Here is a 25,163-nt window from a genome sequence, read left to right as displayed (position 1 = left end):
TCTCTCCACTAATCTAGCGACTTCCAAACTCTTCTTGTCAATTTCACCTGCCTCGAATTGAAGCGAGCCAGCCAGGTCAGGACGCATGAGTTGGCAGCAGCCCCATTGACTGACACTTGTATACACAGCCAAGGCCAACCCCAGAAAGCTGCTGCCAATTGGCACACTCAGGACCCTGCAGGAACTTCTGGCTTGAACTCTCCAGTAGCTTGGAAGGCTGTAGGGGAGAAGAGGGACAGAATAGTTGGTGGCTCGTGAAGCACCAATGGTGACATGTCTCTGAAAAACGCTTGACCATACATGTGGGTGAAACATTAGAGCAAACTGGTTCTGGTGGGTTTCTCCGGGCGGTGTGTAACAGACTTCCCTCTGTGATACACCCTTGAAGATCTCCCAGCCACAGATGCAGGCAAAATGTTAGGGAACAAACAAGATGCACCAGACCACGGCCACACAGCTTGGAAAACTCACCAGAACCAGTTGAATCCTTTAGCCATGAAAGCCTTCACAATAATTAGGAGCAAGACTACCAAACCCTCAGAAAACCTGCAACAGCTAGTTGATTCCACCCATGAAAGCTTTCAACTGTACACCTGTAAAGTCTCTTCACACTGTATTGCAAGAGGTTATACTGGAGAATTGCTGGATTTTGAGGCAATTTGCTTTCAGAGGTCAGCCCTGAGCCTTCCAGTAACCCTACCAGCATGGTGTAGTGGTTTAGGAGAAGGGGAAATTTTAATCTGGAGAACCAGCTTTGATTCCCACTCCTCTGCCTTGAGTGGCAGAGGCTTATCTGGTGGATCAGATGTGTTTCCACACCCTACTGTCTCCTGCTGGGATGACCTTGGGCTAGTCACAGTTCTCTTTAGAACTCCTCTCAGCTCCCAGCTGACCTCCTGGCCAAGGTGTGTCTGTTGTGGGAGAGAGGGAGGGAGGAGCTTGTAGGCCACCTTGAGTCTTCTTACACTACACCTTCTTCGCCATGCTGGCTCAGCTTTCCTTCATCATCCACTGTTCCAAGTAGTAAACTTGGAAGGTCCAAGAAAAAAGCAACCCCAGAGGTAAGTTGACTTCCTGCAGTACAGACAAGCTGGTGACACAACTCCAGGCCCAGAGGATCCCAATCTTGGATCACTGTTCCAGGTTGAAACCAACAACAACACTAGCTGCTCTCGGTCCATCCCTGAACTCATCCCATCTGAAGAAACCACCCAAGATCAAGTGGAGGGGAACTGCTCCATAACTGGACCATTTTAGACTGTGGATGGTGGATCAAATACTTGACTATTGCTCTAAGACAGGGGTCCCCTAAACTTTTTAAACAGGGGGGGCCAGTTCACTGTCCCCTCAGATTGTTGGAGTGGGCCGGACTAAAAAACTATGAAACAAATTCCTATGCACAAATGGGATTGTAAAATGTTTTGATTTCACCTTTCAGCCTTTCTGTCATGGTCGACATTTTTAGAACAGTGACCAAAGTATGTCAAGTACAGGCGTGGGTCTCCAAATATTGTTGGGGAGGCTGTGGGAATACCTTCCCCTGTAAAAAAAAAAAAGCAGAACTTTCCCAATGAAGCATTCCATCTAACCCAGGATTAGGTTCTTCCTCCCTAAAGCAGCCAGCGAAGCGATTCACCAGCCTGGCTGATGCCAATGGGAGTGTAGGCGGAACAGAAAGCCTGAGAGCAACACATGGAGTAGCTTCCAGAGGGAAGGGCGGAGCAGGAGTTGCCACGTGTAAGGTTTCCGCAACTCTGGGTCAGAAAAAAATTCATGGAGATTTGGGGTGCCATCATGTAACTGCAATCAATGGCCATTGGGGCCGGGTTCCTCCTCTCCCTCGAGCCCCCACTGCACATGAATGGAGGCTTTATCACGCCTTGCATGCCTGGCGGGTCGGGATGGGAACGCCTTCAGGGTGGTCCACATTTGGCCCCCCGGCCGCAGAAGACAAACATTGTCTCTGTTAAACAGGGTTGCGAAATGATAGGTTCTAGAATCGTGCAGCGAAGTCTTCTTTTCTCTCAGAGAAGTATTCAGCTGTTCTCTCTCTCCTGTACTCTTGTGGTCCAGCTTAGGGAAAATTCTACTTCTAGCTTGGTTTTGTTGGGAGGCCTATATGCAGCTAGAGGGAGAATATTCTCAGCATCCTAGGGAGCAGTGGTGGCGAACCTGTGGCACTCAGATAAATTCATGGATTCTACAATTCCCATCAGCCCCGGCCAGCATGTCCAATTGGCCATGCTGGCAGGCTGATGTAAATTGTAGCGATCCATGAACATCTGGAGTGCCATCGGTTCGCCACCACCGTCCTAGAGAATGCATGTTTTCTGCTAAGATCCCAGATGAGAAACCACAAGAGAGAAAATGGAGAGAAGAGGGAAGAAAAAAAGTGCAGGTTCCAAGGAACTGAAATAATACACTTGCTCATCGATATGGACATGAGAGCTTGGATGGGCCTTCCACGCCATCATGCAGACCATCATGGTGGGAAGATGGAAATGGTATTGCCTGCCATATATACATGATGAACAAATTCATGGGGATTTGCTTCAAAGGGCCCAGGGCAATGTCTCCAGCAGCTGAAAAGTGGGAAGAGAGGAGAAAAGGGCTGAGTCCGAGATACAAGCAGACATTCAAGTTCATCATCTGACACCTCCACCCCAAAGAGGAGATTCCCGCTGGCTCTTTCTGCTGACACTCGAAGGGAACACTGCAAGGAGTCCAGTTGCTAGCTCAGCCTTCTCACCCCACCGTACCTTTTCCCGCACTAAGATACCTAGATCTGTCTCTTTGCACACTCGTGTCCGGCACCTGCTTGTCTGAGTAGCCCTCAATGGATACACATGGTGTCCCCCTTGACCTCATACCTCGGTCAATCTCGACCCCTGACAAAAGGAGAGAGGTTTTGATGCACTTGGGCCAACTTGCCAGATATGCCCCAGGGACGCAGCCAAGTCTAAGGTCTGTTGAGCTCCAAGGGATACCCAGGAATTGACCTCCACACATATCTGCTTGCTACCTACTGCCACTTCCTGGGCCGCTCAGGTCAATGGCTCCATTTGAAACTTGCCGTCCACGGTTGGTCACCGAGCTCCCGGGAGTGCTCATATCTTTGCTGAAACAGAGGCAAGAGGACACATCCTGGATGAACTCCCCAAGAGAGAAAGCGGACCTGAGCATGCTTATCCCCCAGCCAGCGTGAGCGTAGTGGTTAAGAGCAGGTGCACTCTACTCTGGAGGAACCGAAGTTTGATTCCCCGCTCTGCCACTTGAGCTGTGGGAGGCTTCTCTGGTGAGCCCAGATTAGCTTGTGCACTCCCAACACATGCCAGCTGGGTGACCTTGGGCTGAGTCAATGCAGTTCTTCGGAGACTCTCTCCAGCCCTACCCACCTCACAGGGTGCTTGTGGGGAGAAAGGTAGATTGTAAGCCCCTTTGAGTCTCTTTACAGGAGAGAAAGGGGGGGATATAAATCCAAACTCTTCTTTCTATCTTTGGCAGCATCCCTCTTATCCTTACAGCACAGCTCTGGGGGAACAGCTCAGCTGAAGCTAAAGTGCCACGGAGCGGAGGATCTGGAACCAGGGTCCCTCAACCCCTAGACCCCCACACCCTCACCTAGCAGCCAGCCCCCAAATGCACGTGCACTCCGGAAAACCAGGGGAGGAGCCAGTGCCGCGCCCCTAACAAACCTCTCTCCCCACACTCCTATATACCTTACCACTGTCACTCAGCGCCGGCTGGTGCAGACCGGCCGTTCACTTCCGGTTCGTCTCCAAATGCCGCTTCCGGCGACGTCGCCCAATCTTCTACATCACACCAGGGAAACCCATAGTGAAGTGGGAGGAAACCTGGGGCTTTGGTTGCCCGGTAAATGTCGCAAATAACCGCTTGTTCGTGATTATGCCGCTCTAGTCCATAACCAGGGCGGCGGGGCCACATTGGAGATGAGCTGTCAAAAGTCCTAGAGCGGCATCACGCTGGAAATCCTGACCGTTTTCTAGGATTGCAGGAAGTTTAAATTCTGGTCACTCCTCTTTGCCGGACTCCTGTGACGGGGCCTCTGAGCGACTGTTTTCGTCTCTAATGGTGGTATCCGGGGGGAGGGGGGTCGTACATTTGTCAAAGATGCGCCTGCGCCATCCACAGCCTTGGCAATGAGGGTGCTCGTAGGTAGGTGCGTGCATTTGGGAGGATGCATGCAAAGCGCTCCCGAGCAATTGGGAAGGTTTCGTTTACTGCAAATGGGAGTTGCATGCATTGGCTGCGCTTTGGAGTTGGTGACCTTGGATGGGGGAGAGGATGCCAACCTCCCGGTGATTCCACCCTCCCACCATTAATAGGTCAGGTACACTAGTAAGTTCAAACCAATACACCTCTCTGCACCAGTAGCTTTAGGTTCCTAGAGGATCCCACTACACTTAGAAATATTTTATAAGTCACTAAATGAAATATCATAGTATATAACCACTAATAATTGTATTGCTTTTTTCAATCCACAAGAAGCTTAATAACTCATCAGAGGCTTGTATGTTTACTGATGGCAACCTAGTTATGCCTAAAAGACTGTATACCCGTTGAGGCAGTGATGTGTGTGTGTAGCAAACGAAGCTGTTGACTTTGAGTGGTATCAATATTTATATGTTATACAAGAGCTGTATGTAAAAAACACAGGAAACTATGCAAAAAACTTACAGGAAACAAAAGAGAGTTATTTTTAATTTATTAAGACGGAATGGTAGTTTGTCTTTGTTTTTCACCAGTGAGTTGGTTTTGCTGACAGATTTATTGTAGCCTTCTGCCAGTTCAAAGCATAATACTGAGCAATAAAAGTTAAAGTTACACACAGATTAAAATGGCAAAATACATCAGAAGTCTAAAACATCAAATCAACTTAGGTTGGATTGGTGATTTTCTTTTAACACTCTTTTGCTCCTGATTTTCCTGGCCGGCCTGGGATAAAAAGGGCCAAAATGTATAGGAGACATAAAGGTCAGTATCAGATATTAGGAAACTAGTTTTGTCATAATCAGAAAAGATTGTGTCTCTTGAGAAATGATCTTATCAAGAATTTTTAGCTCCTTCTAAGAGAGCTGTCTAAACCTTGACACAGAAAAGAATAAAGTGATAATTTAATAAAAGCCGACCAACCTACAACCACACAAATAGAGAGGCTGTGGTGCCTTAAAATATGTGGAGAGGGAAGCTATGTTGTGTTAACAGCATTGCATTACATTAGCAACATAAAATTGACATTAACAGGGGTAACTTGCCTGTTTGAATTAGGGCGGAACTGGATTCGTGGGCCGAGGCCTTAACACAGCTGCTGAGAAGCTTGATGGCCATGAGGTGACTGCCGTTTCCTGGGCCATCCCGGGAAGGACACCATTATCACCTGGGTATGTGACATGGACTTATCGTAAGTCAGACCTCAGCCAGGAGCAGATGAGCGTTCTTCTAAAGCAGGGGTCTTTCAAACTATGACCTTCCAGATGTACTTCCACGGACTCACAATTCCCATCAGCTCCCTGCCAGCTAATGGCCCAATGACAGGGCTGATGGGAATTGTCAGTCCACTGATAGGCTATCTGGAGGGTCCATGTAGTTTGAAGACCCTCTGTTCTAAAGCTTAACACCTCTTTCTGAGAGCCACAATGGAGGGGTGTTGAGATTGAATGTCTGAGTGTTAGGAGTTAGAGTGTTGAGATCCCTGTACTGAGGTAATGGGTTCAATTCCCCACTGAGCAAAAAAAGTGCGCAACTGTAGAGGTTACGTCACTATCCCCAAACTATCCTGGCTTTATTAGGTTGTGAAGACAGAAAAAGATAAGAGAGGGGAAACTATGTATTTCTGAGCCCCTTAGAGGGAGACTGGTAAGAGAAGTGCTTAGTCAGGTCGCAACCAGACCAAGCAAGTGACCCCATGAAGTTCTACCTCATGGAGGGTTTTTCAAGGCACAAGAGATGAGTGGAGGTAGTTTGCTGTTGTCTTCTTCTGCATAGCAGCCCTGGCAGTATCCTTCATCCCAATACTGATCTTGTACTGTATTATCTGTACTATCTTAGACTGTTAAAAAAAGGGAAACAACAAGCTGAATGGAAACTCCTGAGTGTCCTTTTACTGCTGTGCTATAGAGAGTTTCTTAACCTACTGTGCATCTGTGTGTGGATTCTCCAGTTGCACAGTGTGGCAGATAGGAAAGAGGCGCTCCAAAGGAGTGATCACTACTGCACAGAGGGGATTATCGGCTGCCCTCTCCCTCTCCTTGGAAAGAACTCTATAATTCTCGAAGCCTAAAGAAAGCCCATAAAATATTCTGAGACCAGCTCTCATCCAGCACACTCTCTTTTTTGGAACCTGCGTGACCATCCGACAGAGCGATACAGGTCTATCAAAACTAGGACAAAGAGGCTTAGAGACAGCTTCTACTCTAGGAGCTGTGGCGATGCTGGCGAACTCTGTGGCTCTCGTGTTGATGTGTTTGGGGCTGTGTAGGGATGGAGGGAGGAAGGGGAAAGTGAGGATGGGGTAAGGGAGTCTGGGAATTGTGTGCATTGAGGGAATGCTGCTGTAAATTTTCGTTGTGTGTGCACAAGGACAATAAATGCTTAGCTTGTTTAGCTTGGCATAGTGGTTGAGAGTGGTGGACTCTCGTCCGGAGTTTGATCCCCCGCTCCTCCACATAAGCAGTGGACTCTGATCTGCTGAACTGAGTTTGTCTCTCTGCTTCTCCCTCATAGAAGCCAGTTGGGGTGATCTTGGACTAGTCACAGTTCTCTCAGAACTCTCTCAGCCCCCAACCGACCTTGCCAGATTTGTCTGTTGTGGGGAAGGGAAGGGAATTCGATTGTAAAAGCCACTTTTGAGGCTCCTGAAAGGTAGAGAAAAACAGGGAATAAAAACTGATTTTTCTTCTTTCTCATTCCTCTACCTGAAGCTCTGCTGGGTGACCTTGGTCTAGTCACAGTTCTCTCTGAACTCTGTCAGCCCCACTCTACTCTCACATGGTGTCTGTTGAGGGGAGGGGAAGGAAGGGAAAGGGGTTGTAAGCCTCTTTGAGTCTTCTTAAAAGGTAGAGAAAAGCGGGTATATAAACCAACTCTTCTTCCTTTTGCCCCCAGGAATTGAACTTTTCCCATTCGGGGCTCCCTCCCTAATGAAAGGTGTAGTCCCAACCTAGCTGGGGAAAAAATGTGCTGAATCCCCTTCGCAGGTAAGTCCCTGTGGAGGTGTAACTTCCAGATGAGTTCTCTCACACAAAGCGGGAGGGGCATTGAATGTGACTTTCCCACCACTCTTCTGCTGAGTGTTCTACCGAGGGTCTCTTTCCTCGCTCAGCAGATATAAAACATCCTGCAGACGCTTTTAAAAGATCCCGCTTTTGGCCTTTTTTTGTTTGCATTGAAGTGCTTGGACAAAAAAAAAAAAAGCAGTGTCAACCAAAACGGTTCTTTTTTTTTTCCCCGCCTTCAAGTGACCCTGATGTGGACATCCCCTGTCCAGTTTCCAGGTTTGATTCCTCCGCTTCTGCCTGAGCTGTGGAGGCTTCTCTGGGGAATTCAGATTAGCCTGTACACTCCCACACACGCCAGCTGGGTGACCTTGGGCTAGTCCCCAGTTCTTCGGAGCTCTCTCAGCTCCCCACCTACCTCACGGCAGTGTGCCGGTTTGTTGTGAGGGGAAGGGCAAGGAGATTGTAAGCCCGCTTTGAATCTCCCTCAGGAGAAAGGGGGGATAGAAATCCAAAACTACTCTTCTTCTTCTTCTTCTTCTTCTTCTTCTTCTTCTTCTTCTTCTTCTTCTTCTTCTTCTTCTTCTTCTTCTTCTTCTTCTTCTTCTTCTCTTCTCTTCATAGTTAAGGCGCTTCCGCCATTTTGTTGTGTTGCTGCGGAGATTCTGTGTGCCTCTTCCATTTTGGTGAAAGTTTTCCACAGAGGTTTCCTCTGCTTCTGCACCTCACCCAGCAGCCATTGGACTGTAAGAAGTGGCTGACAGTGAGGTCAGAGTGGTAAGCAGCCACAACACCCTCAGGATGTTCCACAAAAGCGTGAGGGAGGCTCCCTGCCCTCCTATGCTTGCCGGCCAATTTCTACACTGGCCAAAAATTTCTGCACTGCCAAAAATGATGCATGGCCAATTTCTACACTGCAAAAAAAAAAAAAAAAATCCCCCAAAACAACCCTTTTCTGGGAACCTTTTGCCCCTGTGTCCTTTTTTTTTAGCTGGGAGGAAAATGTAGCAAACTTCTTGGGCAGGTGTAGGTAGCTGCCAGGTGACCCTTGGAATGAGAGTGAGATCGTGATGCCCTGGTGGTCTCTCTTGGTCCTGCAGGTGGAGCCGAGAATCCCTTTCTGTCAGGGAAGTGGTTGCCAGTCGAGGGTCGGTGAGACCACCAAGACTTTGGCAAAAGGCCATCTCAGAGGGCTGAGCTGGCCGCCTCATGCCTGGAGTCCTGATCACCGGGTGTAGGTATTTAACTCCATGCTGAAGTATAGTTTTATCCCCTCTTGACTATTGTTGAAGGGGAATTGGAGTTTCTCCGGGCTTGAATACACATACCCGACCCTCAAAGGGAACTTCTGTGGTTTCATGTAAAAAAGTCCGGATGGGACTAACGAAGCAAAACATCTTCACCCTCCGTGGGAGTGAAGAACTTTTGGAATTCGCTGCCAACAAGAGGCTCCAGTGGGTGGGGTCACTAACTGAAATGGCTTTTAAAAAAAGAATTAGGCAGGTTCGTGGGAAACAGGTTTATCAATTACTATAATTCATGACTACAAACTGAAACCTCCGCGTGTTCAGAGACAGTATAACTCTGGAATGCCAACTTGCCGAGGAGGTCAGCAACTAGGGGAGGTTTTGACAACCCATTCTCTGCTTATAGGCTTCTCTGGGGGCCTCTGGTTGGCTACCAGTCAAATGAGATTCTGGGCTAGATGGACCCACTGGTCAGTTCCAGCAGAGTTGCTCTCTCTCTTGTTCAAACGGGCGAAAGTGGCTACAATTTCTCATTTGTCCCTGAATATGCTAGGGGAAAAACCCTATCAGCAGCCTATCGCTTGCCAGGCTGAGAGGCACCTCCAGTCACTTCCTAATGAGCCACTGTGACACTATGGGATGCTAACAAGACATTCTACCTGTGCAGGATAGAGAAAGTATCCAGCATCAAAAGGAGCAGCAGTGACGTAGGGAGGATTAAGAGCTCGTGTATCCTAATCTGGGAGGAACCCGGTTTGATCTCCCTGCTTTGCCGGGCTTCTTATAGCTGTCAAGGCTTATCTGGGGAATCTCAGATTAGCCTGTGCACTCCCACACATGCCAGCTGGGTGACCTTGGGCTAGTCAGCTAGCTTCTCCGAGACTCTCTCAGCCCCACCCACCCTCATAGGGTGTTTGTTGTGAGGGGAAAGGACAAGGAGATTGTAAGCCCCTTTGAGGAGTCTCCTACAGGAGAGAAAGGGGATATAAATTCAAAAAATATCAATGGATCTTGTCGTTACAGCTGACTGGCACAGGCAATGTGAAGGGCTCAGTTTGGATGTGGGGAGAGCTTCACTAGGGACCTTGGGACGGAAAGGAATGATTTGGCTGAGTAGAGGGTAACTGTGGGGGAAGAAGGGTCCATCAAATTGGGGATTTCAGGAGAGCGGAAAAGCCCAGAAGCCGAGATGGTTGAGACCGAGGATGTTGCTGTGGGATTAAGAAGGAAAAAAAAAACCAGGAAGGCTCAAGATAATTTTCCTGCCTGAATGCACAACTTTTCATTGATCTGTTGTTTAAATTAATTTTGTCAGTTTTAGCTCAGTTTTCCAGCCTGTCCAAGATCATCCTGTATCTTTACCCTCTCTTCTGCTGCTATAATGGCATTATAATGGCGTTCCCTTGTGCCCCAACGCCGCCTTAACGCATCATTATAACACCGCTTATAACGCCGCTTATAATGCCGTTATAGACGCATAGCTAATTATGCATATCATTTTTCCTGCCTGAAAGCACAACTTTTCATGCAACAAAAGAATGTCCCAGATTTTTTTGGGAAAACCTCAAGAATGGAGAATTCTTATTTGTTGGTAAAAAAAAAAAGAGAAAAATAGGCGTGGAAAGTGAACTTTGGATGCTGCAGGGACGGTGGCCCATGAAGGCCAAGAAGCAGACAGGAGGGAAAAACTGAGCCAAAATAATGAAATGATCTGTAGGACGCCTTCGATGTGCAGTATTCTTCTCCCACTACAGAGATAGGCTGAAAGGTTTCAAAATTATCCAAGCCTTTTTTCCAGGGCATGCTGGGAAGGGCTTGCTCTGCTACACCAACACACTGCCACCCATCTCCTTGTGTCCTGTCATCCCTCAAGGCTATTACCGGCCCAACCACAACAACACCAAATACACCGAGGAGAGTCCCGGGGGGGACTTTGACTTCTTCTGCCTCGTCTGGTGACCCGTTGGGGAGGCTGCAGCTGAAGTCCTCCGGCACGGCCGCATCGCCCAGGTGGTGGTGAGATCCGGGTGAGGTGGGGAACCTGGGAAACGGCGTGTGTGGGAACAGCCAGCGATAGAATAGGGAGAGAAATGGGAACCATATTTTCCCGTCCTCCATGATTTCTCATTGGTCCCAGATTTACTTGGGTTTTTTTTGCCATTTTGCCCCCCCCCCAGGTGTTGTATTAGGCAGAGATGGCGGAGCTGTTGCCCAGGATGTTGTGGCCCTTCCGCCTCGGGCCTGGGAGGCCCCATAGCCTCTGGCATCCAGCCTTTCCCCTGGATCCACGTGGCAGATTTGGCAGGCATCATAGCGCACGCACTGGAACATGAGGATGTCAGCGGGATCCTGAACGGGCGCCGCCTTCCGTCTGGGCGGTGACCACCAGTAACAGGGGATTTTGCCCAAGCCGCATGGGATCAGCACTCAGACGCCCAGCCTTGCTGCCTCTGCCTGGCTTTGTGGTCTCAGCTGTCTTCGGTTCCGAGCGAAGCATCATGTTGCTGGAAGGGCAACGGGTGGTGCCCAAACGGACCCTGGAGAGCAAGTACCATTTTGCCTTCCCTCGACTTGCCCTCAGCCCTCCAGGATATCCTCTCACCTGACGGAGGGGAAATGGGAGGAGAGTAATCTCGATTTAATTGCACCTTCTCGGCAGGTTACAAAAATAAGGTAAGAAAGCCAAAAGCAGTTTTCTTTTGGCTGGAAATCTGTCCCCACTCCTCAATGACGCATAAACACATATGTTTTAGTAAGCTGTTTACAAAGATCTGATCGTTCACACCCTGTTTGTGAAAGAACATCTCTTTGTTCTAAGAACTGTCGCGGCCTTTCTTCACATGACACGTTTGGCAAAAATAAAGTGTATTGGCCGAGAACGTATCTGTTTGTTTATCGCATAGGAACATTCCAAAGTGCCATATATCAAGGTAGGCAGTCAGTCAGTCGGTGCCTTTTATTAGCATAAAACAACTTAGCTGTAAAATGTCAAATAATAAAAAATCTTCCGGCCAGCAATGGACAAAATAAGGACAGTAAAACAATGAAACTATCATTTTGAAATAATTGCCCAAAGGAGGAAGCAACTGTTCGAGTAACCTCAAAAGAATAGTCCCTCTAAAAGAAAACATATGCCATATGAAGAACTATCGCTGTTCTCTTAGACAGTAATTAGAGGAGTGAATCGGGTGTGCTCGTACATCTGCATTTAAATTACACTCTAGGAAAATAATATGGAATTGTAAGGGAGCTCTGTGGTGAGCCATAAAAGGACAATACCTTTGATGTTTTGGAATTTGATGACATCTACCTGGAAGTCATAGCCGGAAGGAATGCTGTTAAAAAACGGGCCAGCATACAGACCCGCACTCTGATCAGCAGATAAGGTGGGAAACAAGGTAAGTGGCTGGAACGTCATACGTAGGGGAAATTCCCAGTGCCCTAAATGAACCAGCTCGCGATCTTGGTGGAATAAAAAAGGTGTCTCTCATCAGGAGCCGGAGGCCGAGGGGGTAACTGCCCAGGCTGCAGCGCATTCGGCCCTGCACCCTGCCACGCCCCCAGTCCTTCCACGCCACAACCTGGAATGCCCACGTACTTGGCGTGCACCCGGAGGCAAGACAGCCCCACCCTGTCCCCTGGCAGCTACGCCACTGTCTCTCATAGACCCCAGTCTGTCTGGCTTCAGTGTCTCTCATTGTCAGTCCGCTCTCTGTAGATTCTGGGGTAGAGAAAAGGCCTCCCCCAGACCCTAGCGTGGATGGCCCTAGGCTAGCCAATCTCATCGGGATCTCGGAAACTAAGCAGGGTCAGCCCATTGGTTAGTATTTGCATAGGAGGCCACCAATATCTGGGTTGCTACGCTTGAGAGAAAGTCAGTGGCAAACCACCTCCTGAACACCTTTTGCCTTGAAAACCCCATAAGGGGTTGCCATAAATTGGTTTACCCGTAGTTTGATGGCACTTTACACACAATAACACACAACCCCCCCTGAAGGCTTTAAATTGGAGATGGTGGGGTTATAGTGAGTTAAGAGCAGGTGCAGTCTAATCTGGAGAACGGGTTTTGATACCCAACGCTGCCCCTTGAGGCTGTGGAGGCTTATCTGGTGAACTAGAATTAGCTTGTGCACTACAACACATGTCAGCTAAGGTGACCTTGGGCTATCCACAGTTCTTCGGAGACTCTCACCACCACCCACCTCTGGGGGGTGTTTGTGGGGGTGGGGGAGTCAGAAGGAGCAGGAGTTTGTAAAGCCTCTTGTTGATTCTCCTTACAGGAGAGAAAGGGGATCTAGGAAATCCAACTCTTCTTCTTCTTGTCTACTGGCCTCCCAGTTTCCCAGCATGCACCATTTGGGAGTTGGCGGGAATTAGCATTGGGGGCTCCTAGACTGATGGTTCTGGGAAGGACAATAGAGATAATGGAGAGCAAAGGAGGCACCTGAAACACACCACCTTAGAACTGCTCCAAGGGCTCTGCTGGCCAGCCCTTCTTTTGGGGATGGAGCCACGCGACCACCACCCATGCTCTTGTACCCCACAGAAGCACATGGAACAGCCAGCCTCCAAGCGATGCAGATAACAGCTCGTTCTTACTGTTTCACAAAGCTTAGGAACGATGATCTGGCGCTTCCTAGCCAGAGGGGCAGATATTCAGCTCCGTGGAAGGTTGCTGGGCCTCCCGCTATAGCAGAAGACTTCCCACCCACGTGGAGGCAGGCGAGAGAGAGAGGAACGTCACTGTCGCCAGCAGGTGGATCTGAGGGCCGAGCCCTAGCTTGAGTAACTGCCTCCTGTTATCGAATAGTTACGGCAGAAAAACCAGGTTGAGACTCTCCCCAATTTGCCTCTCTGAAATATGCCAGCTTCCTCTCCAGCCCCGTGACTTGCACACCCACAAGAACAGGGGGGAGATTGCAGAGGAAGAGTGCAGCGGGATTTCTCTACAGGTGCTTGCTTGTGGAAGGAAGGCTGCGGCTTAACGTCACTGTGGGATTACCCCGCTGGCGGCTGTCCTCGTAGCTCTTCTCCCGAGAGAAGAATAAGGGATTCTTTTAGCTCTGCTGCCGTATCGGGAGTAAGCAGCACTTGCAGTGGAGTCCGACCTCCGGGTAAGAATCCGGTTTAATAGTATTAAAGGGGGTGGCTGGCGATCTCCCGGGATTACAACTGACCTCCCTAGTGGCGGAGATCAGTTCACCTGTAGCAGAAAATGGCCCTTCCACTAAGGTCCTCTTCCTCCTCCCCAAACCTCCCTCTCCTCAGGCTAAAGCCAGTGGTAGGATCCAAAAATATTGGTAACAGGTTCCCATAGTTTGGGGTGGTGGGATTCAAACTGTGGCGTAAGCGCCAATGGGGATGGGCAGAAGGGCACGAGCGGGGCGTGGCCGGGCATTCCTGAAGTGAGACTGTGGCAAGAACGCCAACCGCTGCGCTCGAATCACTTGGGCGGGAAGCAGATGCACGCAGGCGCCAGGCTGCCACGCACGCCCGGTGCACCTCCTGCTAGACTGCTTCAAGTTCTGCGGCGCTACTGCTGAGAGTTGGGAAGTAACTGAAGGGCCAAAAATCGCGTGGCAAAATCCCGTGGAAGTAACCCCCTCTTGGCACACACAAATGATTAGTAACCTGCTCTGGGGACACTGTGAGAACCTGCTGGATCCCACCTCTGGGCTCAAACCCCTCAAATCTCCCAAGTTTTTCCCCAGCAGATCTGGGTTGTTGTGAGAATAAGAAGGAAAGAGGGGGATCATCACATAAAGTGCCCTGAGATTCTTCGAGGAAGGGGAGGAAGGAAATCTTAACGGCCAACCCAGTTTCTGAAACTCTGGTCCTTCTCCTCGACGCGCCGAGCCTCAACCACGCTTACAATTTTACACTTTGGGAATTGGTTTCCTGTCGAGAGGAAGAGGCCCTCCGTTAGCACAACTAGCTGGTTCCAGGGGAAGTGCTTGTAGGCTGAACGAGCCCCTCGCGGGTTTGCGAGCAGGCTTTCTCCTTCCGCCCCCTTTGCCGGATTTGCTTCTTGGCAGTTTGTCGTCATTTTTCCCTGCCGTGGAGGTTTCCACGGGGAGAAAAACCTCAGTTCCGCTCTTCCGATTTGTGACCCACAGCGCCGGTGGCCTGGATATCTATACCGAGGTGGACAGAGTGGCCCTGGTCCTTGAGGGAAGTCAACGATGGGACCTTCTCTCCTGTTCTCATATTGTGCAGCTAACGTCTCTGTTCGCCATTGTCTGGACAAGTAAATATTTCCCTTATCTGCTTCTATTTATTGGAGTTAGGAAAACTCCAGAAGATTTGGAGGGTGAGTTTTGAGGAATTACGCATGGGGTAGAAAATGTTGACAGGGGAGAAATTTTTTCTCTCTTTCTCCTGATACTTTATAACCAGGGGGCATTCATTGAAAATGCCAGGAAGAATGAGGGACTATTAATAAAGGAAACGCACTTCTTCACGCAATGGCAGTAATGATCAGTGTTTGGAATCTGCTCCCACAGGAGGTGGTGATGGCTGCGAACCTGGATAGCTGTAAAAAGGGAGTTGGACAGATTTATGATCTCTGGCTACCAATCTTGATCCTCTTTGATCTGAGTTACCGTCTGCCTGGACAGTCCAGGTGCTTTCGGGAGCAACAGCCGCATGAAAGACCGTGCTTTCACCTCCTGCATGTGAGCTTCAATGGCACCTGGTAGACCCACTGCGGAGTGGCAGAGAGCTGGACTAGATGGACTCTGGTCTGATCCTTGGGGTAGTTCTTATGTTCTTATGTTCTTAGGGGAGAGGAGTCTGTGGGCTATAATGCCATAGAACCCACCTTCCAAAGATGCCATTTTTTCTCAGAAGGGCTAAACTCTGTCATCTGGAAATCAGTTATAATTCTAGAAGGAGGAGGAGGAGGGGTTTGGATTTATACCCTAACTTTCTCTCCTGTAAGAAGACTCAAGGTGAAAACACAAGCGCCGCTTTCCCTTCCTGACACCTGAGTGAGGGCAGGTGGGGATGAGAGAGTTCAGAGAGGAACTGTGACTAGCCCATGGAGTCCCCAACTTGAAATGTAGGAGTGTGGAAACACGGCTGGTTCACCAGATAAGCCTCCTCCACTCAGGTGGAGGAGTGGGCAATCAAATCCGGTATACAACTGTGGGCTCGTGGGGTGATGCTTTGAATTAGACCTTCATTGAGCTTTTAATGTACGGTCAGCTAACCTGGGATAATAACCCCTTAGGCCAATATGCTGCGATTCCCAAGCGGTCTTAACCAATCTTGATCGAAGCGAGGAGGCAGGAAGGAACCAGGTTGTCCCCTATTGCAAAATTAAAGTGGGATTAAGGTAGTGCTGTTTCATTCAATGGTAATTATGGTGGACTTGTTTGTTTTTGTTTTTTTTGGAGTGAGGGGAGGCACGTGCACTAAGCCCATTTTCACATCCTCTCTCCGGAGGCAGCTGTTGGGGTACCCAAAATCCACGCACAGGTCAAGGTGAGCGGACTCTTGCTGATGTCTCACGACCACCGCTTCCAACCAGCTAACCCCCCAGGAATGGGTACCCTAAGGAACAGATGAGGGACACTACACTTTTGTGAAGTGATGGATGTCCGAAGTGCCACTACTGGGAGACGTGGGCTGAAAACATCTTCAGGAACCTGGTGCGGGAGATGAACTCCACCTTGCCCCAATCAAGTGAGAAAAGCGTTCCAGGATCCGAAGGTATTCAATCATTTGGTTTGATTCAATATACCGCCCACCCCTGGAAGGCTCTGGGCGGTGTCCAATATACACATTAAAAGCGTCACCCGATAAAACCAATAACAGCAGGGGCTGAAAACATAAATAACCGACCAAATACCAATTTGGATGGGGGTGCTGTGTGGTTTCCGGGCTGCTATGGCCGTGTTCTTGCAGCGATCTCCTGGCGTTTTGCCACCATCTGTATTTAGCTTAACTTCAGAGGATCTGATAGTAGGAAAGCAAGTGGAATATAGTCACAATGAAGATAGCAATGTCAATGAGTGAGGGCATCTGAATAGAAGTAGCCTGGCATAGAGTCCAGACACGACTAATCAGCTGCACACAAACACAGGATGACTATAGACAATAAACAATCAAAGGGAACAAAGGCCAGGCTACTTCTATTCATATGACCTCACCTATTAATCTTGCTATCTTCATTTTGCTACTCACCTGCCACTACATACTTCATTTGTTACTCACGTACCAGGCTACTTCTATTCAGATGCCCTTACCTATTGACCTTGCTATCTTCATTGTTACTCCACAGGTATATATTCCACTTGCTTTTTTTCCCCTACTATCAGATCCTCTGAAGATGTCAGCCACAGATGTAGGTGAAATGTCAGGAGAGATTGCTGCTAGAACCACTGACCCACACAGCCCGGAAACAACACAACACTCCAGTGATTCTGGCTGTGGCAGCCTTCGACAATACGCAATTTGGATTCTTTGGAGGGCTGCTTCTGTGACCTTGGGAGACCCCAAGGCCTCCCCTTTCAACCCGCCTGAAGTGGATTTCACCAAGTTAGGCTGCCACAGCTGGAGTTCCTCCATAATTCCAATGATTGTGGGGGGTGGGGGGCGTCCCTGATCCTCTGGCAGTGCCATTTAGCAACTGGGAGACCAGTCCAAATAATTATGGGGCCAGATTTGGCCCAGGGACCTTTAATTTCGGCTGTGCCCTGACTACCCTTCCCCTGTGCCCAAATTAACCATGCGAAGTTGCAGCATGGCAGTTGTGTGATTTCTCTAGGAAACAACATTTGAACTCTCCTTCACAAACAGTAAAGGGAATGTCTGAGCGGTTTTAGGGTTCAATATCCAAGAAGGGTCGAGGATCCAGAATGTATTAGATTAATATCCATTCCAGGCCAGTTTCAATGATCAGAAAGAGAGACCTCCAAGAGGCATACAATGCTATAGAGACGTGGTGGCGAACCTATAGCGCGGGTGCCAGAGGGGTGGCACTCAGAGCCCTCTCTGGACCTAGCGCAAACAGTCACCCCCACCCCTAGGCTGGCCTGGGCCACTAGACTCGGTATTTTTTGGGGAAGCAGTGCAGGTAACCCTGTTAAGCGGCTGGTAAACCCCACTGATTTTCTCGCGAAGAACTTCTGGCGCAATCCCTTTACCTGGGAGCAAGCTTGGTTGCTGGCCATGGGGCTTACTTCTGATGAAACCCTCAGAGATGCGTGGGTCACCCGTTGGAAGGGATTGCCTGCGGTTGCTTCAAAGCAAAGCCACCCACTACCACCCAGCTTGCCTCCTGAGTAACGCATAGCCTCCGGAACCAACTGTTTTTTCTAAACGAAAAGCTCAGTATTCAGGTTAAATTGCCGTGTTGGGACTTTGCAATAAATAAGTAGGTTTTGGGTTGCAATTTGGGCACTTTCGGTCTCGAAAAGGTTAGCCACTGCTATAGGGTCCACCTTTCCAAAGCAGGAATTATTTTCTTCAGAGGGACTGACCTGCGTCACCCTGGAAGTTAGTGTTGCCCAGTGGGAGATCTCGGAGGTGTGACCCGGGCTCCACGTTTGATGCCCCTGTCTCCAGGCTGCACCTGGAGGTTGGCACCCAGAGGAGACTCACTCTCTAGGACAACACCCACTGGATCTCCCCTGGCATGCTCCCTTGAGTCCCCTGCGCCACTTCTCTTGTGCTTCTCCAGGATCTTTATTACATGCAGGTCCCTCCACACCTCGCGTGATCTGGACGAGGGCACGCGAGGCCTTCCGGCACCCTGAGCCGCCACGCCCTCAACGGGGAGGACATGCTCTACTACCAAGGCGGTCCAAAGCGAGTGGTTGTCCTCTCACTCCAGCCGGGCGTGCATGCCATCGCTAAGACCTGGAACCGGGAGACGGACAAAGGTGGCTGGCCTTGACACGTACACCGCTGAGGGGGCTGCAAGGCCCACATCCACCGGACGGCCCCGTTTGCCACTCGCATAAGATGGGTAATGTGTGAGGTGTATGGGTTGGGAGCTGTCCAGTGGACTTGGCTGAGTCTAGGACAGATCCAGGTCTAGGGACGCAGCAGTGTATGCGTAGTGGTTAAGAGCATGTGCACTCTAATCTGGAGAACCGGGTTTGATTTCCCGGCTCTGCCCGCTTTAGCGGGAAGCTAAGCAGGGTCAGCCCAAGTTTAGTATTTTGCATAGGAGGCCACCAAAGATCTGGGTTGCTATGCAGAGAAAGTCAGTGGCAAACCACCTCTGAACACCTTTTGCCTTGAAAACCCCACTTAAAGGGGTTGCCATAAATTGATTTGCAGTTTGATGGCGCTTTACACACACACAACTCCCCTGAAGGCTTTAGACTGGAGATGGTGGGGGTTGAGGGCCAAAAGCGTGATGTAGTGGTTAAGAGCAGGTGCACTCTAATCTGGAGGAACCGGGTTTGATTCCCCGCTTCCGGCCAAGTTTGAGCTATGGGAGGCTTATTCTGGTGAACCAGATTAGCTTTGTGCACTGCAACACACGCCAGCCTGAGTGACCTTGGGCTAGCTTACAGTTCTTTGGAGCTCTCTCAGCTCCCCACCTACACTCATAGGGTGTTTGTTGTGTGTGTGTACATGTGGGGGGGGGGGAGTGGAAAGGGTATTGTCAGCCCCTTTGAGTCAGCGCTTTACAGGGAGAGAAAGGTGGGATATAAATCCAAACTCCTCCTCCTCCTCCCTCCTCCTCCCTCCTCCCTCCCTCCTCCCTCCTCCCTCCTCCTCCTCCCTCCCTCCCTCCCTCCTCCCTCCTCCTTCTTCTTCTTCTTCTTCTTCTTCTTTCTTCTTCCTCCTTCTTTCTTTCTTCTTCTTCCTTCTTTCTTCTTCTTCCTCCTTCTCCCTTCTTTCTTCTTCTTCTTCCTTCTTCTTCTTCTTCTTCCTCCTCTTCTTCTTCTTCTTCTAGTTTTCCCCTCTTCTTCCCTTTCAAGGACCAGCCTGTGAGTGACTGTGTATTCCAGAAAAAGGACCGAGGGGACAACTGTACCTCGTCTGCCACGTTGCCGACTTTTACCCTCAAGCCATTGAGGTGGGGTAAATGGGAATGGAGGAGAGCCAGCCTGTCAGTGAAGAGCGGGTGACCGGTAGCAAGGGTCCTCCCTAACGCAGACCCACACGTTCCAAACCCAGCTTCAGATATCGCTTTGAAGAATCAGGGGGGCTGACCCTGACAATAAATACAGCAGTGTGGTCCAGCATGCCAGCCTGGGAGAAATACCTCTGAGAGTGTCGTGGGGTAAGCAATTCGATTGGCAGCAAGGTCTTCGTTTCTCTTCTCCTGCGCTCCTGTCTGATCAAATCAGAAGGTGTTTCCGAGGGAGCCACAAGGGGCGGGATTCCTCGTGAGCAGGAGGTAGAAGGCAAAAAAAAGAAGAAAATGGGGAGAAAGAGGAAGTGGGAAGGCCAGAATTGTGGTTTGTTGATGCTGACAAAGCCTCTTTCTTTCCCCTTTCTCCCCCACGCGTTTCCAGGCTGCGAACAACGGAGAGTTCCCCTCTGGAGCTGTGATTGTCATTCTGTCCGTCCTGGCAGTATTGGGACCAAAATGCCACACTTACCTCTTGGCTCAGGAAAAGGAAAAGCACCTCAGCTGCTGTTCAAAGAAGGAACATTGGGTCTCTATTCGGTCGCCACTCACCTCTCTTAAATACTGGAAAATCTGCCCACATCGTTTTAACAAAATACTTCGACATGACACAAAGGACTGGCTTCCGTTATGGCGATTTATGCACTTGGCGTCTCGGTTGTGTTGCGCCATTCATTCCAACTTCAGGTTGGCTTCTCTGTAAACTTTCAGGCTTTATCGGCTGAAAAAAAAAAAAAAAGGAAAATGGAGCCTGGTGCAAAATCTGGAGTTTTTCGCCCCTGACCCTGAATGAGCTATCGCCCCTCCCCCCACCACCGATCCAAACAATGTTTGGTTCTGGGTGGGTTTTCCTCGAGCTTCAATGTGGCCGTGGTCTGAGTGGATTTTTGTTCCCTAACGTTTCGGGCCTTACCATCTGTGGCTGGCATCTTCAGAGGAATTGTATGCTGGGGAAGAATTAGGACTAATAAAAGGAAACACTTCTTCACGCAACATGTGGTTGAGTGTTTTGGAATATGCTGCCACATACCTGGATAGCTTTTAAAAGGGGCTTGGACAGATTTATGGAGGAGAAGTTTCGATTTATGGCTACCAATCTTGATCCTCTTTTGATCTGAGATTGCAAATGCCTTTAACAGACCAGGGTGATCGGGAACAACAGCCGTAGAAGACCCTTGCTTTCACATCCTGCATGTGAGCTCCCAAAAGGCACCCTGGTGGAGCCCACTGCGAGTAGCAGAGAGCTGGACTAGATGGACTCTGTCTGATCCAGCTGGCTTGTTCTTATGTTCTTATGTATCACACAGAGAAAAGTCTGTTTTCTCTGTATTACACCTCTGAAAGATGCCAGCCACAGATGCAGAAGAAGCGTTAGGAACAAGATCCACCAGACCACGGCCACACAGCCCGGAAAACCCACCAGAACCAGTTGAATCGGCCCGTGAAAACTAACGACAATACATCAAACAATGTTTGTTTGCACCAGATCTTGAAGAGTCAGTGTATGGACCCGGGGGGGGGGGGGGGGGGAGGAGGAGTGTCGGGGGTTGTTTTTCCACGCGCCCCACTTGGCCATGCATCAGGTGGAAGCCCGGTAGGCATTTGACTCCCATATGTCCCCAGGGGTGGTGTGCCCCTGTCTATAACTCACACAAATCCCCCTCTCCCAAACCCACCGTTGCACTCAGGTTAGAGAATCCCCCCAGTTTCTGAAACCTCTGAATACACGAGTGTGTAACAGACTACCCTCTGTGATACACCTCTAAAGATGCCACCCACAAATGCAGTCAAATAGTTAGAAACAAGATCCACAAGAACACGGCCACACAGCCCGGAAAACCCACCAGAACCAGTTGAATCTGGCCGTGAAATAGCCTTCGACAATGCTCCAGATATTTGCAGGGGAAAGTGAAGGGAGACAGCAGGCATTTGGTTTTGCCGCCGGGTTTTCTTGCTCCCTACCCAATGTTGGTTCTCTCCCACTCGGGGCAAAAATATTTGGACCATGGCACATGGGTTGGGGGTCTTTTAAATGTCTGATTAGATGTTACGTTAAATGCACGTTGGGCTGGGGAAAATTGCAACCCAACTTGCATTTGTGACCCAGAACCAGAGGTGGGATCCAGCAGAGTTCTCACTGGTTCCGAGAGTGGGTTACTAATTATTTGTGTGTGCCGAGAGGGGGTTACTGTTGGAGTCTTCTTTTCGGTTGAAAATTCCATTAGGTCCAAACATCATAAAGTCCTGTTGTTTCCTATGTGGCTGATTAGCGAAGGTAGAAAACGGGATAATTCTCCCTGTTGGGGCTGTTTTAAAGCATGAAATTTTAGAAATATGGTCAAGTTCCTTGTTTAAGGAAAGTATCATGCACGATTTCTAGAAACAAAATTAAAGTATTTGAAAGTTATTAAGTGTTGACAGGCAGTCAATTAGAGGAGAAGTCGTTATTTCTGTTGGCGGTAAGGCGATGGGACTTGCTATAATGAGTTTAAATTATGGACAGAAAGATACCAGCTGGAAATTAGGAACTTTTTTTTTTTTTACAGTAAGAGTTTTTTACAGTAACAGAGAAATTATTAATGCCCCGCCCTTGGAATGCCAGTACGCCCCCGTCATACCCCGCCTTAGCCCCGGTAGTGCTACGCCACTGTTTGAATCCCACCACCATAGGGAACCTGTTACTAAAAAATTTGGATCCCACCACTTGCCCAGGAACTCACCTTAAAAACTGTTATTGTGGGGCTGGGTAATTTTCTCTAAAGCACAGCACAATGGCCGGAGGAGCTTGGTAATTTTCTCCTTTCCACCCCTGACACTTTTGCTGGCAGAAAAAAAAAAAGGGCTATCAAGGCAGGCTGGTTGACTCATTGCCAGTTCCGCGATGTCTGCGCAGGAGTCAAATGTAAGTGGAATTAAAACAAACAGCCCCTCCCCCGCCCCGTGGTACTAATCTGAAGGCAATTTGCAAGTCACATATTAACTATAGGTTGGGTTGGATTCCAAGTAGGGAGTTTCAGGTGTATATCTGATTGGGAGGCCTTGCAGGCGGCATGAGGGGTAAAGTGCGAATCAGCGCCTGAATTACCTCCTGGAATAATTGGGTTCAGCTTGGAACACCACCACAACAGATCCAAAACTAAAATGTAGCAGTGGCGTAGTGGTTAACAATAGGAATGCGTTCTTATCTGCAGGAACCGGGTTTTGATTTCATAAGCTCTGCCACCTAAGCTGTGGAGGTTTATATGGAGAATTCAGATTAACCTGTGCATAGCTAGGTGACCTTAGATAGTGACAGTTCTTCGGAACTCTCAGCCCCACACCTGCCTCACAGAGGCGTTTGTTAAATTAGAATAGGAATAGAATCTTTATTGGCCAAGTGTGATTGGACACACAAAGGAATTTGTCTCCGGTGCATATGCTCTCAGTGTACATAAAAGAAAAATACATTTGTCAAGAATCATAAGGTACAGCACTTAATCATAAGGTACAGCACTTAATGAGTGTCATATAGGTCTAGTAAACAATCAGGAAACAATCAGTAGTAATGAAAACATAAAATGTAAAATCATAAAATAAAATAAAATAAAATGTAATAAAATGTAATAAAATGTCAGCACAGGCTATGATCATACAGTCATAAGTGGGAGGAGATGGGTAATAGGAATGATGAAAAAGTAGTGCAGTAATTATAATAATAATTATATAATAAAATAGTTTAGCATTATCCAATTATTTGTTTTAACAGAGTGATGGCATTCGGGAAAAAAACTGTTCTTATGTCTGTAATTTGTCTTGGTGTACATTGCTCTGTAGCGACGTTTAGAGGGTAAGAGTTGAAAACAGTTTATGTCCAGGATGCTGGGGTCAGTAAATATTTTCACAGCCCTTTTTTTGACCCGTGCAGTATGGGTCCTCAATGGAAGGCAGGTTAGCAGCAATTGTTGTGGGGGGAGGTAAGGGGAAAGGAGTTTGTTAGCCCCTTGAGTCTCCTTACAGGAGAGAAAGGGGGGGATATAAATCCAACTCTTCTTCTTTTGTGGGTTGAATTGACATCAAAAGCAAAAGAACCGGATTCCCGCGCCGCGTTCTTTATTGATTGATTGCTTCACAAAAAAACGTAGCCCGACTGCAGCGAAACAGAGACGGGAGCTTCGTTCCTTTCGTCAGCGGCTGACAAGTGTAGCGCATAAATTTTCTCCGAGCACCCCATTGTACAGCACTGCTCTTTCATGATCCCGAGGGGGAACACCCTCAGCTGGTTGGCGTGGTAAAAGCGCCCTTGCGGTCGGGGGTCCTCTGGCCTTGTCCGGTACTTTCCTATTGCAAATCCAGAACTCACCCAGCCTGGTTGGTGAAATGACAGCAGAGGGATGAGTCCCTCCGTTACTCTCGTCTGCCCTTCAAAAAAAAAATAACTAGAGGTTCACGCAGACTGAATATTTGTGGCACTTTCGGGGGTGCCATAATGGAGAACGACGCTACTGAGAACCCAAGGAGCTTGAATTAAATGGATGAACTACTGCTTAAACCCGTGGTGGCGAACCTCTGGCACTCCAGATGTTATGGACTACAATTCCCATCAGCCCCTGCCAGCATGGTCAATTGGCCATGCTGGCAGGGGCTGATAAATTATGAATCTAACGCTGGAGTGCCAAAGGTTCACCCGCCACTAATAAACACATGCAGAGAACAATACAACAATGCAGTATAGCGATATAGATGTGTAAAAAACCAAGAATCGCGTCACACACTAAAGTGGAAACTAAATAAATGCAAAACCAATAAATCTCTGATGGAAGTTACTACTATAATTCATAAAGTGTTGTATAACATACAAAAAAATGAAGACGCTCTTTGAACCATTATTTTGGCCTTTTGCATATGTCTCATACTATATGAATTTGTTATAAGAATTTGAATGAGAGACTCTAGATACTTACAGAGACTTCAGATAATTATTTTGATGAATTTGAATCCTTGACTTTGGTCTATTTTTTTGTATGTTATTCAACACTTTATGAATTATAGTAGTAACTTTCAGAGATTTATTGGTTTTGCATTTATTTAGTTTCCGCCTTAGTGTGTGACGTGATTCTTGGTTTTTACATGCTTAAACCCATGCAGCCCAAATCGAAAGCATGGTGCGAGCGGTTAAGAGTGGTGGACTCTAATCTGGAGAAGCAGGACGATTTCGGCTCCTCCCACATGAACAACGGACTCTTATCCAGTGAACTGGATTTTGTTTCCCCTGCTCCTACTTTCCTGCATGGCTAGGCACAGTTTTCTCCAAACTCTCTCAGCCCCACCTCCCTCACTGTTGTGGGGAGAGGAAGGGAAAAAATTTGTAGGCCGCTTTGAGGCTCCTTACGAGAGAGAAAAGGTGTGGTATAAATCCAAACTCCCTCTTCTCTGTGGGAGGTACAAAACTTCGATTGTTCCTTTAGTAGTTAGGTAGTCTTTTGTGAAAGGAAGAGGGGTGTGGACTCACCTCTTTCTTAATAACTTAACCCGGAGAGCAGGGTTCAAATCCAAAATACTCTGAAGCTGCTGGCTTTTTTTGAGGTTTTATTTAAAAAGAAAGACAAC

General features: G+C 48.5%; 1 pseudogene; it reads right to left on the bottom strand.

Moving 5' to 3' along the window:
- Positions 1-76: 76 nt before the first annotated feature.
- Positions 77-3,531, bottom strand: LOC125445283 (annotated as a pseudogene).
- Between the last annotated feature and the right edge of the window lie 21,632 nt (positions 3,532-25,163).

The sequence above is a fragment of the Sphaerodactylus townsendi genome, linkage group LG15 (assembly GCF_021028975.2).
Source record: "Sphaerodactylus townsendi isolate TG3544 linkage group LG15, MPM_Stown_v2.3, whole genome shotgun sequence".
NCBI lineage: Eukaryota > Metazoa > Chordata > Lepidosauria > Squamata > Sphaerodactylidae > Sphaerodactylus > Sphaerodactylus townsendi.
The sequence above is the reverse complement of the archived record's forward strand: the minus strand, read 5'-3'. Positions and strand labels throughout refer to the sequence as shown.